This window comes from Pseudoliparis swirei, chromosome 10, assembly GCF_029220125.1.
Source record: "Pseudoliparis swirei isolate HS2019 ecotype Mariana Trench chromosome 10, NWPU_hadal_v1, whole genome shotgun sequence".
In the NCBI taxonomy this organism is placed as follows: Eukaryota; Metazoa; Chordata; class Actinopteri; order Perciformes; family Liparidae; genus Pseudoliparis; species Pseudoliparis swirei.
In genome coordinates this window covers 7,032,454-7,042,218 of record NC_079397.1, presented here as the reverse complement: position 1 = coordinate 7,042,218, position 9,765 = coordinate 7,032,454, and positions in this window count along the sequence as shown.

Here is a 9,765-nt window from a genome sequence, read left to right as displayed (position 1 = left end):
AAAATACAACATGAAGCTGCTGATTTACAGGTGTTTTACATTCCTGTTCATTGTGCAACCATACCAAGCTTGTTGAAAGCCCTTTAATGGCCTTTTCATTATGGTCAAGATCTTTTGTTGTTGTTGGAGCTTGTGGTATGATTGTTTCTGTTGTGCTCTGAGAAAAATACAAATATTGTATTTGATACAAACATTGCATTTATTACATGTTATGCTATTTCAACATATTGAATAATAATTATTAGCTTTAAAAAAATGTTTACCTTTTTGTGTTGTTTGAAAAGAAAAGGCTTGGTCAAGGGCGTCACATAAATTCCTCGCTTACTCTGTTTTCTCTGCTTCCACCTCTCAACATCCACCAGGTGTGTCTACACATAATCCAAAAAATATTAACAATGAATTAATTGTGAGGATATCCATGACAGTTACATAATCACAACTTTATAGTTTAAAGTAAATTATTTCTGATGTAATGGATTGACAGACTGTTATGCTAGGTTAGGTGCTTTTTTAATGTCATTGCTGCACTAAAAAACAAAATATTCAACAATACAAGGACCTTTATGGATTATGTCAAAGCATTTAAACATTTTACCTTCTTCTTCCTCTTCAAAGAGTCACTGTATTCCCTAAGAAGGGCCTTCAGGGTGGTTTTGTAGGTGTGGACAAAGTCATCAAGTCTGGTCAGTCGTCTCCGTTGAAAACGGATCTTTTTCAGATCCCATTGACTTTTCTCCATAACCTGATCTTGATCTTTCTCTGTAATATCCAGGATGGAATAATGCATATTTATTTTAGTATCATCATTTTTGGCTTATAGTACCTGTGTGGGTCTACATGAAGCTCTTTTGAACACTTGCGAAAGTCTGTCGTAAATGGGACCTGTTCCATGGCGGCCAAGGTCACCTGCCAAAATATGTTATCTTAACTTAAATTAAATAGCTATGAAAATAAAAGTATATCAAAGCACATGTGAAAAATAGGACTAACCCAGGAGTAGGCCAGACCACAGAGCGGCTTGAGGTAAGAAGTACTTCACCAATGTTGGGATAAAACGTTGGGCTGAAGTATACATTTGGATCCCCATTTTTCTCAAGCTCTTGATGTCCAATGATGTCATCAAAATGATGTTGAAATGGTGTTGGTCCCACATCATTCTAGCAAACATAATTAAAGTTTAGTTTTATTTCTTACATCTTGGAAACAAACGTAAACCCTGTCACCACTGAAGAATGGTTGTCTATTGGATTTTGGCAATAAATTTGCAGGTGAATACAGTCCTGCCAAAAGCTTCCTTTTTTACTATATGTAAATCCAAGTTAGGATAAAATAGTAGCGCTATAAAAAAATATTAAGTTACATACCACAAAGTCTTGCTCCACAATGATTGTGTCATCAATGTCACAATGTCCTGCTTTTGTTAACAGTCTCTGGAGATTTTGGAAATGTTTTTCAACATTACTCTCACTGTGGGAACTGGAAAAAACCACCGCTGCACTGATGATAAGTTTGTCTAAGTCATTTAGGGTAGTTGCCTGTGTCATTAGACCAAAGACGTGCATGGCCAGGTGGTAATGTCTGGGGGCACTAAAAGAAAAAGTTTGCAAAATTAGTATTGCAAAGATTTCACATGTTAAAAGATTAGAAATGATAAGTATGAACAGCAATTACTCACTGTTTTCGACATAAATCTTTGGCATTCTTCATAACGTGACTCAGGGGCAGCGATGCAGAATTGGTAGCCCTATCAAGTCTTCTTGTCCTTTTCCAGTCACAATGTAGTAATATTTGCTGATCAGCTCCTGAAGGCTGACTCAAACTCAAACATGAAAGAAATGACTGATTTCTCGTAAACATTTAGGACTTTTACTTTGAAATATCTCCCAATTGGGAACGTAGATATGTTTGATTCCCAGGATAATGGAAGTCAGTATTGTCTTGAACACAGCTGCATCAGTCAATGCCGGGGGTTTTGAGTAAAAACATAAATAAAGCACCTCAAACATGAATGAAATGACCGATTTCTCGTAAACATTTAGGACTTTTACTTTGAAATATCTCCCCATTGGGAACGTAGATACGTTTGATTTCCAGGATAATGGAAGTCAGGATTGTCTTGAACACAGCTGCATCAGTCAATGCCGGGGGTTTGGAGTAAAAACATAAATAAAGCACCTCAAACATGAAAGAAATGACCGATTTCTCGTAAACATTTAGGACTTTTACTTTGAAATATCTCCCAATTGGGAACGTAGATAAGTTTGATTTCCAGGATAATGGAAGTCAGGATTGTCTTGAACACAGCTGCATCAGTCAATGCCGGGGGTTTTGAGTAAAAACATATATAAAGCACCTCAAACATTAAGTAAATTACCGATTACTTGTAAAACAATTAGGACTTTTACTTTGAAATATCTCCGCTAACTTTGCAAAACCGGATGTTGTGTCACGTGAATCCTTCCGCTAACTTTATCAAACCCCTCGCGCGCTCCCGATCGATTGGGTGTTCCGTCAACATCAGTCTATAGGGGCACAGAAATTTAAGTGTCGGCTGAGTTGACCACGGAGATCCGAGTGTCGGCTGAGTTGACCGCAGTGCCAAACGGCAGGTGCAGCACCTCTCCCCACAAATATAAAAGGCAACTGGCGTGTGGCAAACCTGCATGTGTGTGGCACTCGGGGATAATGAGATGCTGCGTAAGTGCAAATGTCTGGTAATAATGCACGAGAGTTAAAAGAACCCTTTGAAATACCAGACCTTTTTTCTTTCTCCATGGAAGTGAATAATGTTAATATCAATCTCAATCCCATGTAGTCGGGCCGTGTTACCCAACAGAACAGCTTGACAGTCCAGGAATGATCACCTTGAGTTTTTGGCCACGGGTCGCATAAGAAGGTTGACACTCCGCACTAATGTCTGCAGGATTTATGAAGCTGTAGCTGATTATCTTATGTTAGCATAAAGAATGGAAACAGGAATTGTTTGCGAAGAAGTTGCTCCGGTATAGCTATGTCCGGTAGTAACACCTCCAAACTCACTGATTATTAATAGGCCTATATTACATCGCAGAAATTAAAGTAGGCCTACAGCAAATATTCCACTTGATCAAAAGAAATACAAAGTTGTCCGCCGTGTTTTTGAGCGGGTTCTCCCTGCTTCCAGTCTTTATTCTTAAATAGTTTTAATCCCAGCTCCACACATGAGATGGACATCGATACTCACATCTGACTTTCAGAAAGTAGGAAAAACAAGCGCGTTTTACAAAAGTTGAAGTTGAACTACTTCTTTTTGTGGCATCTTGGCCACAGAGGATGTTTGTTGGTGCTATGTCGGCATAACTGTGGGTGCTTGCATGCGTCGGTCCCGCTTGGTAAGTGTGTGTCAGAATGTGTGTCGCTGGCTTGTGTCTGGGGTGTGTGTTGAAGGGAGGTCAATCCTCGGTCTGGGTAATTTGCCACAGATGAAACCTGACTCCATTCCAGGAGACCGGTGCAAGCAAATGTTTCAAAGCTGCAGGAAATCTATTAGCACCTGGTGGGACCCTCCACCGCCCGCCCCCCCCCCCGAATCTGTCCCCTCTCTCCCCCCTTCTCCTCCCTCCTTTGCATCCCTCCCTCTACCGTCTCACCTCTCCCTGCCCCACCCCAGTTAATAAAACCACACAAGACCACCACACACCCGCTGTGCCACTAAAGCCAGGGGATTAGTGTGTGCGTGTGTGGTGTGTGGCAAGGTATGTATTTGTAGGTGTGTGTGTTGGTGTGTGTGTGTGTGTGTGTGTAGGTGTGTATGTGTGTGTAGGTGTGAACGTGTCTCTCTGTGGCGAGGTGTGTATTTGTAGGTGTGTGCGTGTAGGGGTGTATATGTGTGTGTGTGTGTGCACGTGTCTCTGTCTGTGGCGTGTGTTGAGGCGTGTATTTGTAGGTGTTTGTGTGTGTGCGTGCGTGTGCACGTGTCTCTTCTGTGGCGTGTGGCGAGGTGTGTATTTACGCCCGTACGTGTGGACCTCATGTGTGTGCAGAAGTTACATGAGATGTATTTGGCCCTGTCCGTACACACACGTGGAGCCAGTTAGCGGTGAATGAGGTGCCAGACGAGCCCGTAGCAGCTGCCACACGAGGAACAATAGCTCACGGTACAGACACAGTAGGCCATGGTCGCTGCTCAGCACTGACTCCAGGTCAGATCATATGCCCTGTTGTAATTGCTGAGATGACGTTAGTGTCCGGGTTTTGTTTAACTGTGGTCTGTTTGCCGGGTTTTTCTTTCTTTTCTTTTTTTTATAAATAAATATACCAGTTGGCTGTGTTCAAGCCCAAATGAGGACAACATATGTCAACTCTTTTTTTTTATTGCTTGGCCTAAACTGCATTTGCATAATAACTGCACTGCACATCAAGCATCCCGAGGAGAATACATGCTCAAGTTAAGGCAGCGTTCCAGGCTCGCCATGGCAAACCAATTATATTTGTTTATTCCTTTTGTTTGCAGGCTTTGCGTCAAATGCTTTGTCTTGTGGTTGAAATCGAACCACGGACGTCGTGGTTACACGGGATACGTGGTAACTATTCTTTCGACAAAAGCACTCCATTCAAGCTTATTTTATCTCATTTTTCCGACACCTGTCTATTAAAACAGCGTGCAGCGTAACCACAATGTCCCTGGTTCGATTTCAACTGTGATATTTTTGTTGCACATCATGCCTCTCTCTCTCTCTCTCTCTCTCTCCCTCTTTCCATTCTGTTACTACACTCTTCATTTGTCCAGAATTAAGATTAAAAAAAGAAGGTTTTACACATTTAACGTCCAAAGCGCGCAAACTATTTTTGGGGATTTATGTTAGAACGCTGGTGGAATTAAAATGTCCTGGCTCGTCACGTAATGTTGGGCCCAAAAATACTTTTTCCTATAGATTTACATGCTCTGAACAAATACTTGGTATCAACTGCATCGAAGTTGAGGGTAACATTCTCCGCTCTGGGGAAAAGTAACACTCCAGCAACTCCAGCCAAATTTGCGCTTGAGCATTAACTTCAGTTACAGCTGAAATCTGCTACAATCGTCAGTTCGGCCAAAAAAATCCACGGTGGGTGGCTTTAAATGATATATGGTATAAAGGTAGGCTGAAAAAGTGTCGGGATGAAATGGAAAGCTTGTCATGTGTCACAACAGTTACCGAGGGGGGGTCGGGCTGAGCAAGCGGACATTTCAATCAGGCAAGAGGAAAGGTCCATGTTGAGTGACTACCTGCCCTCTCTCATGCAAATGAGCTGTTCATGCTTGACGGATCACAATGAGTGATTCCAAATGTGCAGCCAGCTTTGCAACTTGAAGACTTAAAGACCAACATATAACATTTAGCACTTCTGTGAGTTCATTATGTCGAATACTTTCAGGCATTTTCCTCACGCCATAAAATTAAATTCATATCGGATCCACAGATATAAGCCAGACGTCATCTGACTACTAGTCTCTCTGGCAAAACAATGCCTCGTACTATCAGGAACAAATAACAGACTTTGGGAAAGGGATGTTTTCAGTTGAACCCTGATTAGCTTGTAGTTTGCTGCCTTGGGGTAAATTGGCTTGGCACAGTTCGTGCATTGCTTTTAAATCTGCATGTTTTGATCCCACAGGGTGATCTGATGAGAAGGAGCATTTCCAATTGATGATACAACTTTGGCCTGAAATGCAATCTGTGAAAAATGGTCACTTGAATCCTCTCTTTCCGATTCGTTTTTTTTGGACCACCTAGAAAAGAAAGCTGATCACCCGCCATGCAATCAATACCAGACCAACCACAATGGCCCAAAACCCTGAATTAGAACATTGGTTTACTTAAGCTTAAAAAGTCTTTCAGAAATATCAAGACTACATCTTCCTCTACCTGCTGTGAGAAATCAGATTATTTAAGTCAACTGTGTTTGTGGAGCATTCGGGCGGTCCCGAGCGCACTCAACTGCTGGCTAGCTAGCTCGTGTGCCGGGACCGACCTAATTGGATTTATGTGCGGGAATGTTTTCCAAAGCCGCACTTGTGAAATACCTCCACATCTGCTGACCATTAGCAGTGGACATAGCCTAACACACAACAGAGAGAGGAAAGCCCCCAACGCCTTGATTCATTGGACTGCAGCTCTGCTTTTATTGCAGCGGCTCGCTGCAGCGGCACAGCGAGCATTGCCTTATCTCTCCGTCTTTTTCCTCCCCTGTTCTGTGTTTCATTCGTTTTCACTCCCGTCATTCAATCCCTCAATTCCCAATCTCTTTGTCGGACCTCTGATTCTCTTTACTTAATGCCACAATTCTTTCAGTTTTGCAACAGCAGTTGTCCATATATAGTCTTTATTTTCCTTGAATACCTTTTTTCTTATTTAACATAAACTCCATCCAACAGGTCTAAATTCTCATTTCTTCCCACCCCAATTTCCCCACTCGTTGTGCTCCTGTACCCGGTTGCCCGACAGTCATTCATCTATGTCAATACGACTTCCATCTCTAAACCTCTTTCCTTGTCACTCCCCAAGGCAAGGACGTCCTCCTGTTTCATCCCTCGGTGGGCACGCGGAGAAACTAGCAAGGGGGTCTGACAACCCTCTGACCCCTCATCTGTCATCTGCAATGGGAAAAGCACCCTCCTAATTGGGGGGTGGGGGCGCGTCGAGGGTTCGAGGGGCTGGTATGGAGGTTGTTATTCTAGTGTCGGGGGGGTCAGAGGTGAAAAGGGGGAGATCACACCGGTGATTAGCCTCCTTCATGTGCAGGAATGGAGGGAAGCGGGGACAGGGGGAGTGTTGGTTGGGCAGCTGGGGTGTAAAGTAATTAGAGAGAGAGAGATGTAAAATCATGCACATAGGATGGCCTGCATTGTTTGAGATATTGTCAAGGCAGGGACACCTGGACCCTGAAAAGGTAAGTCCAGGTAACACCCATAAAATATCTCAAAATCAAGAGTTACCCAGAAAAGAAGACGACTCAAAACGTGAATACTTCATGATCATCTTAGAATTCCACGTGTTGGCATAGTGCTGTTCTGCCAGCTCTCATCTCTCTGGTGAACACAACCCATATCTCTGGGTCTCCCTCTTCCGCTCGCTCACTTCCACTGTCAACACCTCTTTATGCACCATACGACACGCACAATCGACGTTGGTGAAATTTGGACTCTTGGACCTAGTCGGTGGGTCTTCAGGGCTCCGCGGACTGAGTGCGGCATGTCGTCCACAGCCTTTACAGCAGAAACGTTCCAAGCTGTGTGTTAGAAGTGGGCGTAGTCAATTTGACATCACTCATTGTCTTTTGGAGTAAGCCTTGAGTTTGGCATTTTGGCTGCCTCCATCTTGTTGTTTTCTTTTTATGTCCCCATTAAAAATGTAGGATCTTCACACATGTGTAAAAGGGTTACGATTCGGCGACAGTCTCCCCCTGCTGGCCATTAGATATAATACATTTAAGAGACTTCTGCATCTCTTTCACTTTTTAGACCCAGAGTTGTGTGCCTGGTTCTGAAAGGTACGCTCAGAAGGGTCACACCTAGAACTTGCACTGCACTAGTCGGGAGAAGTCAGGGGCAAAAAAAAGACACACAGATAGAGCCGTAAATGATTCATTGATTGTAACGTCCATCATTATTCGGATGGTTAGGTTTTTTTTTTTTTTAAAGATATCCCCATTTCTTTCTTCATAGTTTCTTTCTTATTTATTTCAACATCTACGTATGTTGAACAGTGAATGGATCATAAATGTGTCTGTCTACGGCAGGGGTCCCCAAACTTTTTCTTGAGAGGGCCACATAACGTTTCCCTTGTCTGCTGGAGGGCCAGCTGGGGGGGGGTGCTAGTGAGAAGTGAGAGTGTGCTCACCTGTGTGCGTGCATCACGGCTGAGTGATGCGCCCGCCGCTCGCTGTGAGCGCTGTGCGTGCAGACAGCATTTAACGGAGCGGAGCAGCGCGTGCGCTCTGATCGCTCTTTTAATGAAGTATCGATACTAAAAATATGCTAAATCACATCGTTTTTAACGTACGGGTACTTTGTTAGCATCGCTACACCGTGCAGTAGGTGTCGCGGACTAACATTCAAGCTAACCTAACTTCCCAAACGCTGTCGACATCTGAACGCTGATTGGCCGAGACTCGACACGTCCCATCAAAGATGTTTTATTGCGAAGAGCACTACTTCACATTTTCTCCGCGTCTCACTGCAATCTCAACGGCAGTGGGCCAGGTGAAAAAAAGAATAAATCGGAACGCGTCTCTGGTATTGTTCAGGGGGCGGGTCCAAATGGGGAGGTGGGCCGGATTCGGCCCGCGGGCCGTAGTTTGGGGACCACTGGTCTACGGCATCTCCAACCAACTGCAAAAGACGGCAAAGCAAACAAACCCATTACGGCACGTTTGCTATTTTTTCAACGCTCTGCCGTAATCTAGATTTACACCCAATTCTCACTTGGTCTAGAAATGCAGAAAAACTGGTATTAATCATCAGGAACAAAGCAAGAATCTGATCGTGAAAGTCAAAGAAGACTGCTGGACTTTGTTGAGGACGATCATCTGGAAATGACTTGAGGACCAGCTTGTGATTGTGTCGTCCCAGAGCTGGACACGATTGTTACTGGCAGTTGTAAAGTGTCAGTTTCACTGATCACATCGTAAGCTATTGAAATAAAGTTGCTCATCAGTCTTATATATCAAAGCGCTACTATACTTCCCATGCTCTCATCATTCCTTCTACAGAATGACTAACATTGTTGGAATCCTCAGCAATAGGCCTGGGGCTCTGAATGAAAACATAAATCATGGAAGTTAATATTCCTGTTGCTTTGTTCAGTTATGAAAGCCCACTCCCACTTCCAACATCTTCTCTCCCTCGATGCATAATCAGCTGTCAAGCGATAACTTATTTACCTGATGCTTGTGAGGCACAAGGGGGCTAGCTGTAGTTCAAAGGGTACAAAAATGTTCTCCAAGACAGATTTTTAGACTGCGTCTGGAATCCTTCTTTGCTTCTGACACTGATTGACGTTGCGGGTGTGATGTAGGGTGCGCTGTGCACCTCCGTGCCTGCTGCCTAGGCCTAGAAGCGCTGAGCACACACACACCTCTACACCTGCTGGTACTTTCCTGCACACACATACACACACTTACACACGCGCAAACACACACATACACTCACACACACACAGACCAAAGGGAGAAACAGGGACCAAAGAAAAATTAAATGAGCTGCACGCGTCTTAATGAGGGAGGGCCGGGCGTCTGGCATTTACCTCAAACCATTCCTTCCCCCTGCTGCTCTCTCTGGAGGGCTTTAAGTCCGCCGCCCGTTAACGGCTGAAGTGTGGATTTCCTGTCAAATAAGGGTTAGGGTCCAACAAAAGTCCTGTACGCTGGTACCTAAATAGGATTACTTCCAGCTGCCTTACCTAAACACACACAAACACACACACACACACACACACACACACACATGCACACACGTCATGTCTTAAAATGTCCCTCTAGGGATTTAAACAAAACTGTCTGTGGTGGTCAATTCTGTCTTTATAGTGACCTTATTGAACCTTGTAATACTACCTATGGTATTTTTAAACCCCTATAATCAATGTATTATTCCTGTAATGAAGATATAGGACATACTAAACTTGCATACTGTAGTGTACTATCCTTACATCATATAAACACTACAGTTAATTACGGGGGCAGTGGAAGGTCAGTCTTAAATGTGGCACTGGATTCAGCCATGCATAGACTCTTGGTACCGGGTTT